This window comes from Amblyomma americanum, chromosome 1 (assembly GCF_052857255.1).
Source record: "Amblyomma americanum isolate KBUSLIRL-KWMA chromosome 1, ASM5285725v1, whole genome shotgun sequence".
In the NCBI taxonomy this organism is placed as follows: domain Eukaryota; kingdom Metazoa; phylum Arthropoda; class Arachnida; order Ixodida; family Ixodidae; genus Amblyomma; species Amblyomma americanum.
In genome coordinates, this window is record NC_135497.1 from 481297586 (window position 1) to 481307468 (window position 9883).

The following is a 9883-nucleotide window of genomic DNA, read 5'->3' on the forward strand; positions in this document are numbered from 1 at the left end:
CTCTTACCACCTCATACCTATTGTAATTCCACAGTGCCCTATTTTTCATGACAGCTGCATTCCTACTAGCTTTATTCATTACATATTTTTCATGCTCTGTCAGATACTCAACACTGTTATTTATCCACACCCCAAGATACTTGTACTCATTCACTACCTTTAGCACGAACTCCTGTATTCTATGCTCGCCGCCCTCTTCATTAAATGTCATGACTGCAGATTTTTCCTTACTATCTTTTCCTTACTACTTTCCACCGTGAAGTCTACTGTGACGCCACCTCGTGTCGGTGCCGCGAAGCAGATGCCAGTCGACATTCGCCCCCCCCCCCCCCCCCAGCCGCCGCAGAGTGAGCACACTACTCAGTATTCTAGTTCACTGTAACTGTACTGTACTGTGGTGATGCCGCCTCGCCAGTGCCTCGCAGTTGCCATTGTTGCTGCGCTTGCCTTCACCGCTGGACAAGTGGCACCGCCCTTCAGCCCTTTGTCGTCATATGAGCTTTCACAGTTTTCGCGCTCTGTTCATAGGTGGCGCGACCAATCAAGCGGGTAATTTATGTGCCCGGCGGCCAAACGTTCTGCAACCTTTTAAATGATAAAAAGTGCTGGTTTCCAATATTTATTTTCTTTTTATGCTGACTTTAAAATTTTGAGCCTCAGGTGCCTCGCGCAAACCAAATATTTCTTTTTTACAGCCGATATCACGGCGGATCTCGCGTTTTCGTTTTCTTTATAAAAGAATAAATGTAAAAATGAAGCCTGACTAACCAAAGTTCGAAGTTAGCTATAACCGATAATTCACTATATTGGTGTTCGTTATAACGAGGTTCCTTTGTATATTCCTTTTTGTCCATTGCAACCATTATTGCAGGTGACAAGGGCAAGTAATGACCACAGATCTTGATCACGAAAGTGAAGTACCGAGATGAATAAGAACGTGGTAAAGCGCATATGGTAGATTCTCACAGCTCATGAATGTCAGTTTACCAGTAGTCTTCAAGAAAAAGTTTATAACAGCTGTATCTTACCGGCAGTGTTGTATGCGTTACCGAAAAAGTAACTAAATACGATAGACGTTACGCTAAGAGAAAAGGAATGCGTTATCGCCCTACGTTACCTACAAAAAAGTAACGCGTTACTGTTACCGTTAACAATAAAAGCACCGCACGTTACTTTGCCGTTACTTCATGGCCATTAATTTTAATTAGTGCGTCTTCGCCTTAAGAACTCAAGATATCAATTTTATAAGCTCATATTTCACATGGAACTTCTAGCCCAAACAACCATTTTACACGAAATCCTCCTTTAACGAGAATACTTCGCGCAAATTTGCAGAAGCTTAGCAATGTTATAGTGGCTTAAAGTTGCCTGTAGAGTTACATGTGATGGATTCTAACTCTGTGGCACATGGTGAAGCCATTTTATGAATGTGAAATTAAACACGAAATGACACTTCATCAATTCTAACTTCACAAAGAAAACATCGCTGAACTCACAAAAAATTTACATTAGTTCTGAAAAACATGATGCCCCAAAATGCTCGGCATGCTTCCACTCTGTAGAGTTGTGTGTGTGAGTGGTTCGGGAAGAGGAGGTAGGTGAAGGCAAGTGTCTGAATGCGTGTTCGTGCACATGTTTCGTGTTTTATGGCTATTCTGTCTTTTTTTAGTTGGGTGCGTCGTCAAGGGCAGATGTTTTCTGGCATGCATGCGAGCCACAACATAGGTCGCCGAGAGCACCTGTTTGTTTATTTGCAAATGACTAGGTGCTCAGCGCTTTTCTTTTCTAAAAAAAAGAGGGCGGAGGGGGGCAGCTGGAACAAAAAGTAACTAGTAACGTGACACGTCACGTTAACGAAAAATGCTATCGTAAGTACGTTACCCCTTACAGTTCCGAAATGGTAACGAGTATGTTACTAAGTTACCGAAAAAAGTAACGCGTTACCGGTAACGGCGTTGCTTATAACGCGTTACCGCCAACACTTCAAGTTACCGGTACTCATATATGGGGCAGAAACATGAAGAACAGCGAAAAGTGTTCAAATTAAATGGAGGACACCAATGCGAGCTATGGAAAGAAAACTGATTGTTGCAATGTTTATGGGGTTTCACATCCAAAAACGAATCAGGCTGTGAGAAACGCCGTAGCGAAGGGCTTCAGAAATTTCGACCACCAGAGGTTCTTTAACAACACTGACATCGCGCAGTACTCGGGCCTCTAGAATTTCAACTCCATCGAAATTCGACCTCCGCGGCCGGGATCGAACCCGCGTCTTTATGGTCAGTAGCCAAGCGCCATAATAATTGAGCCACCGCGGTGGCTCAATGTAATATTAATGTAGAATATTAATGTATGTATGTAATGTATTTAATGTGGTAATGTTAAGTGGACAGGAAGAAGGCAGAATGGGTCTGGGATCAAATGTATTCTAGTGTCTTCCGAAATGAAATCCAGCGCCAGCTAGGGGCACTGCCGGACGAGCAAGAAGAGTGCCGGACCTGGGGATGGGGGCTAGAAGAGAGAAAATGGCGGTGCGTGGCAGTTTGGTTAAACAAAGTAATTTAATCAGTTGTAATCGGCCTCAGGCATTCCTTCAAGAAGACACCCCAAGCGGGCCGAGACACTACAAAAACCTGACGATGGAGATGTGCCTCGTTTGAGAAGCCGACAAAGGCAAGAAGCACGAAGACGAAAATACGCTCGGCTGTAGGCCGTGCTACAGAAACAACGTGTTGCAGTGGGTACCACGCACAGAAGATATAATCCCGCTCACCGCAAGGCGCGTCAAGTAAGAAGCATGGAGACTCTCCTGCCGGACTTTCCACCTTTTGATCCACATTCGGACCCACGATCGCTTGCACAGATGTGGCTACGATGGCAAGCCCGCTTCGACAATTTGTTGTTGGCCGCGAGCGTCACAGACACCGCCCGCAAGCGTGCCATGAGGCTTCATTATGCCGGAGAAGCTGTGTATGACACGTTTTTGACATTGTCCCACACGGGAGAGGACTACGAAACAACCGTGGCACCCCTAAGCCACTCTCCAAGCATTTCGCACCCAAAAAGAACGCCGTGTATGAGCGCCATGTTTTGCGCCAAGGAAGACAAAGCCCAGAAGAATCCCTCGACGAGTTCCAAGTACGGCTGAGAAAACTTGCGGAGACTTGTGAGCTCACAGACGTCGACAAAGAACTTGTTTCTCAGATCATAGAAGGCAGGTCGTCCTTCCAGCTGCGACGGAGCGCACTGCGAGAACCAGACATCACGCTAACGCAACTTCTAGCAATTGGCCGGAGCCTTGAAGACGCCGAACGCCAAGCGGCCACTATGGAACATCCGGCGCCCGCAGAAAGTGTTGAGAAATTCGCAGTCAAGAAGCAGAATTCTTGTAGAGAAGCCAGCCAGAGGCACTGGCAAGACCAGAAGAAAGCAGAAAGATGTTCATGCTGCAGAGGAAATTGGCCTCACAAGGGGGCACGACGTGATGCCCGGCCTGTGGAGCTACCTGTCACAGGTGCCAGAGGAAGAATCACTTCGCTAGGCTATGCAAGAGCGCAGCCACGGAAACTGCCTGGAGAAGTCGGACGCACCCGGAAGTGCTTTATAGCACTCAAGCTCTGATGAATCGGCCTTCCATATGCAAAGCTCAGGAAGTGAACTGCCAGTGGTGACAGTGGAGGTAGATGCAACACCACCGCAACTTTTGTGGACTCTGGTGCCGGTGTTAATGTGGTTGGTGAAGAGACTTGGTGCAACCAACTTCAAACTAGACTGGAAAGGACAAGTACCCGGCTCATCCCATATGAAGTCGCACAAGAAATTCCTGTGATGGGAATGTTCAGTGCAACATTTTGCTCCAAAGATATCAGTGTCCAAGCCACTGTGTATGTAGTAAAAGGTCTACAAGCATCGCTTCTTAGCTACAAAACAGCCACGTCATTGAGGCTATTCAAGGAAGTCCAGAAAATCGCGGAAGAAAGTTCAGTGAACATCAAAAAAGAATTTCCAAACTTGTTCGGTCGACTCGGACGATCGAAAAACTTTCATATGAAGTTGGCTATCTCCGGTGACGTGAAATCCGTGGCCCGACAACATCGCAGAAATTCCTTCCAGATGCGAGATGCAGTGGAGGTAGAGCTGAGACGCCTGGAAGATCAAGACATCATAAAATGGGTAACTGACCCAATCCCATGAGTCTCACCCATTGTAATTGTGCCCAAAGCGCAATGACAACAGCGTAAGATTATGCATTGACATGCGAGAAGCAAACAGAACCATCGCCAGAGAGCGGCATTTAAGGCCTCATTTGAAGATGTATTAAGCATCCTAAATGGTGCGGCGGTCTTCTCCAAGTTAGACCTCAAGGAAGGTGCCACCAGCTAGAGCTAGGAGATTCAAGAATGAGAACGAACTTCTCCACCTACTTTGGACTAAGAAGGTACAAGAGGCTCCTGTTTGGAGTCATTGCTGCTGCGGAGATATTCCAGGACCATAAGACAAGTACTGCTCGATGAAGATGACACCATTATTATGAGTGACGATATTCTTGTCTCAGGCCGCACAGTCGAAGAGCATGATCGCCGACTCCGTTTGGTGCTAAACCACCTCGAAGATGCTGGCCTCACCTTGAACGAGAAAAAGTGAGTGTTGGGATCGAGGACTCTTAAGCTCTACGACCACGCGTTCTCTGCCAGTGGAGTAAGTGTTGACCCTAAAACGGTAGAAGCAGTGGTAGTGATGATGCCACCAAGAAATCCAACTGAAGTAAGAAGCCTACTTGGGATGGCCAATTATTTCGGCCGTTTTATCTCTCACCTGGTCTAAACAGTCGAACCACTAAGAAGCCTCACTCACAACGATATAGAGTTATGTTGGTTGGAGGAGCACCAGAAAGAGCTGGATGATGTAAAGCAAGAGTTGTCAAGACCTCGGACCCTAGCATGTTTTGATGCTCACAGGGAAACAAGTCGTCACAGATGCTGGAATTGGTGAAATAGCTGAAGTATTGGTCCAAAAAACGCCAAAGAAAAGGGCACCCAACATCTTAGCATATTACAGCAGAGCGACAGATGAGAATGCAGGTTGCCCTTTCCTGCAAAAACAGAAGTTTTTCCACACGTTTATAGCAGCCACTGCTTGTCCTCACAAAAGTAGCGTCAGATTTTGATGGCCTTTTGTACACGGTGCTGTGTATAACTTGTTTTGCCGGTACAAAGCCTTCATACTCTAAAGCAACTGATGCCTTTACTCCACAGTGGAGGTACACTGCATACTGCTCAGTGCTCTCCAGGATGATCTCTGCCTGCACCTAAAAGACAGAGATCATTGATGCGCTTTGCATTGTCCACCAGCGAGTAGGTAATGATTTAATTACAAAAATTCTTTTCCATCTGAGGCAGATGAGTGCTTCCCATCAATTGTCGCAGCTGCTGGTGGATAATCACCCTCTCCACAACTTGCTGAGGCATCCCACTTGCAGCGGAGACTTGCCATGCAATCATTCCATTTCCACCTTCAAAAACGAAGGCTGAATGGGCCCACAAAGGTTCAAGCCACCGCACACAGTTCGCCAGTTGAAGCAAATCATGCATGTTGAAGGACATGAATGCAATGCCGTACAGGGAATGGCATCGAATGATGAAGTGCTCCAACAGAGACTGCGAATGAAAGGTTAAGTCAGGCTTACTAAATAAAACAAGAAAAACGGTTTTCACGAAAAGCAATGCATGCACAAATTCACCATGTGCTTACTACAAACTTATTTTATAGGTTCCGCAAATTTAATGTTTTTAATACTTAAAGTAATACAAGTGATGCAAAAACAAAAAATCACTAAAAAAAGAAGTAACCGTCTATGCTATAAATGCTGCCTGCACCAACATTGCCTCCCCTCTAGAAACAGTTCGAAGCTAATTCATCATAACCCCCCTGCTTTACATGATATTTGCCAGTGCGACCATGTAACCCTAAAAAAGAAATTCTGATGCTCTTGTACTGGAGTTCGAGAATGTGGACTTACAACTTCTGAGAAATTGTTTTTCACACTAAAGTAATATATGAAGGATAAAGTCTGCTCCTTTTATAGATCAGTAACACCAACAGTCTGCATTTTCAATGCCTCATTTATGAGGAGTGACTAGAAAGTACACCTATAAATTCAACTGACAGAGTTAATAGCGCCTTTGTGTCACAGTACCTGGCATAAAAATACACTTTAAATATTTTCATGCTCTGCCAGCTCAATTTTGGCAGCAGTGAGCAAAATGTAAAGCAAAATTATGAAAAATGTCTTCTATCACTTTCCATGCAACCTAAGCACTGCGTCCTCCATTGTACCTCACCTGCTTTGTCAATTTCTGAAGAGGTGATGCTTTCTCGCAGAACAATATGCAAGGCCTCTGAGAGTTTGGCAAGATGCCTCCCGTAATCAGCATAAAGAATGTCATCAAGAGAAGGCAGAAAATAAAATGAAATCCAATTCCTCAACTCCGACGCCGTCCAATGAACCCGCTCTGAGACTGCTTGTGGCAATCTCGTGATACAGTGTGAAGGCTTTATATTCAGCAGTCTAGCATTTATTCTTGACACTCCTGATGGGGAACCTGAGATGAAAAGACCACAACATTTCATTCTATTTGCAGGTGCTCTGCCTCTTTTATTACAAGTTTTTATGCTCCACGCTTAAAGACTAATTAATGCACAGGTAATTGAACATATCTATATATTCTCATGCATTGCTCATCTATGCAATATTTGGCACTGCAAAATTCAGTTCAAGGTGAAGTGTATCTTAGTTCCCAATTAGAGCAGAAAAGTGCTAAGGTAGTCTTTTGCGCAAAACAAAACGTGCCTGTGCTGCAGCTCACCGTGTCAAGAGCTTGGTAAAGTTGCCGTTCTATGTGCATGGTTCAACATTCATTCATGTTGATAATTCAGTAGAGCTTCATACCCACGTATAGTGACATCAACATAGTGATCCTGCCTCCTGGCCAACTTAGCTTAGGACATTAGCCATGTCCCTTCCACGGGCACATGTAGGAACCAGAGTAAACTGAAGTAAAAACATGTACCCCGACAAATTCCACTAATGAGAACCCTCCATTAGTCACTATGAACAGGTGAGCACAGTAGATACGACCTAATTTAGTTTATGAGAATGTCTACAGTTGAATCTGAACAACTGAAACTTGAAAAAGAATGGCAGGTTCTTCGAATTATAAAGCTCATAATAAAACAAGCCTGATCAGTAACGGGAGGTGATGGACCACACAGTGTGGATAACCCCACTAAAGACAAGTCGGCACAAGTCTGGCATTTTCATGTGTACGTCGACTCTTATCAATAAGAGCAAGTGGTAGCAAGACACCTGTCAGTGCCAGCAACACATCGATGCATCTCATCAGCCATTCTCCCTTTGCTTTCAAAATAAACTAGATCAGCGCTGCAGCAAGTATTGGGCAAAGAAAGCAGGGCATCATGATGGCCCGACTTTCAATGAAGGTGAAAAGGCAGAGTGTGTGACACATGCACTGCTGGAACAGAGCTGGTGATAAGCAGCATGTGCTGATAGCAGATGAGCATGGCAGATAATAGCAAGCTCTGTATGCATGCAGCACCACCAGCACATTAATAACAGTGCACATATGGCACTCAGTATGACTGGTTGCCACAGTTTCGGGGGCACACGTGCCTGCTGTTTGGCTAGAAGCAAGCCACAGCACTGCACTGTTGCGCTCCAGTAGTCGATGCAGGCCAGCTGTGCTGTCAGTTTGAATCAGCTGCATTTATGTTAGTGCATTCTAGTTTCTGCGAACATCCTCCCTCTAAAGAAAGTGTGGTATTGATGAGACTGAGGTGCCATTTTGAGTAAGAGATAAGCTCAAATGAGCAAGATTTCAATAGCATATCAAGACAGCATACAGAAAAATGGCAAAAAGCTCCAGTCTTCTTTTGTATAAGTTGTGTGCGCTGTTGTGCTTTGATAATTGCGTTATGAACAAATATTCAATAATCCCATGCACACAAACCAACTTAAGCAAGCTATCTGCAACACCTCTTTTTAGTTTAGTTTACTTGAGATTCGTTAGTTTAGTTGGACCTCGCAATTTTTGGAAAGAAATGTGTGCACTAACTTCATTACACTGCCACCCATTCCATGCAGAGCATGCAGTATTTAAAAGCAGTACATTACCAATGTAAAAGCGCTGAGCCGAGTTCGAAGTAGACATGATTGTGGCAGTCAGCTGTTTCACAACGCCTTGCAGAACATTGTGCATATATTCGACACTAAGCCCTTCACAAGGTCAGGACCTAAAGAAAAAAATGTATGTGTTAAATTAAACAGCTCAAAAAAGCCGATGCACAGGTGCATAGGCCTCACCTTACATCACCATTACAATTTCTTGTGTATCCACATGCCACCGCAGGGCATAAAGTGATCCTGTCATTAGCCTGAAACGCTGGACATCTTTAAAGGGTGCTAAATACCCTGAAAGACGAAAATATACAGGCAACCTTAGCAGCCTGTGCAAATGAGTTAAGTACACAGTCAGATCCAGCTGACCAACTGCACAGGTGGCATCCAGCTTTTACAAATATACCTAATAAACCTTAGCGGTGTGGAGCTTGGACAGAGCTTGAAGTAAATACAAATTATTCAAAATAATTATTTTATGAGTACTAAATATTATGTCACAATGACCAACACCACATTGCTGATTTCCAAAAGCAACCCGCGACAACAATGCTGAGGACTGCAGCACAGCTACACGGCATGCTTGTGTGGCATAGAAACAAAAGCTGCATGATCAATTAATTCTTATTCAAGACAAAGCTTGCTTTCGTACGTTCGTGTGAATTGAAGAGCTGCACTACTTTTTCTCAAACCCTGCCTCTTTACCAAAGTGAGGTGCAATAACTAAACCAACCCAAAAGGAAGATAAGTAGTACGATTATTGCCCTTATGAATATAAAGAGAAATCTGGATCAAAGGTGGCATTGCAGTTAAGGGCAAGCAAACAGTGTAATGTCACAAGTACCACATACTTCCACTCTTGATTATCATTGTTCTGCATGATTTACTTCAGCTCGAAAGCATGCAGAACCATGTGCTAACTTCATTCTACCATTCAACCATAAACGTTCACGCCATACCAACATAGTAATGTTGCCACAAGTAAGTTTCAGCCTTGTGCTGCATCTCAAACCGAAGGAACGCCACTTAATTTCAAAAACATTGCAGTGCTTGCATCAATAGTAGTATCCCGCATTAAAAAAATATATGCACAACATGTCTGTCAGTAAAACAACGCCTATATTTATAACGGTCACTGAAATTGGTTACTTATTCATATAAACAGGCTCAAACATGTACAGGCTTCCAATTTTTTAACAAGAACGCGCGAGCGTCGACTGCTTGGTGCAGAGGTGCCCAGGCGAAGCATAGTGGAAACCGGGAGAGGGAACAAGCATGTGCACCGATCATGCCGCAGCAGTTAGCATAGTCTGTTTGGCTCCTCTCTTTGGTGCGAAGCAACCCCTGCGAAGCAACTTTTGTGTCGAGTTCTGCGAGCCTTTCTTTTGTGTTGGATTTTCTGCGTGTGTGTGGCTCTGGACTGGTGCAAACGCATAGCGTTCCAAGCACGACTTTAGGCACCGTGTCATTGCGGGCAGCGTCTTGAGAGCCTTTGCTTTAGTGAAATTAACGGGGAAACATCGAGGGTCCTCTTTAATCAGTTTTTCGTAAGTAACGACTACAACTGCTTTCTTGGGCATGGTTGGGTGGTCTCAAATGTATGCTCTTTTCTGGATCACTCATGATACGCGCAGCGGATAAAAACAATTGGTCGCAGCTTCTCGGGCCGCCCATGCATAAGAGCTGTTC

At 44.5% G+C, this 9883-nt stretch overlaps 1 pseudogene; it reads left to right on the plus strand.

Annotated features, from left to right (window-relative positions):
• The first annotated feature begins 2797 nt into the window (after positions 1 to 2797).
• LOC144126910 (uncharacterized) lies at positions 2798 to 3621 on the plus strand (annotated as a pseudogene).
• The last annotated feature ends 6262 nt before the right edge of the window (positions 3622 to 9883 follow it).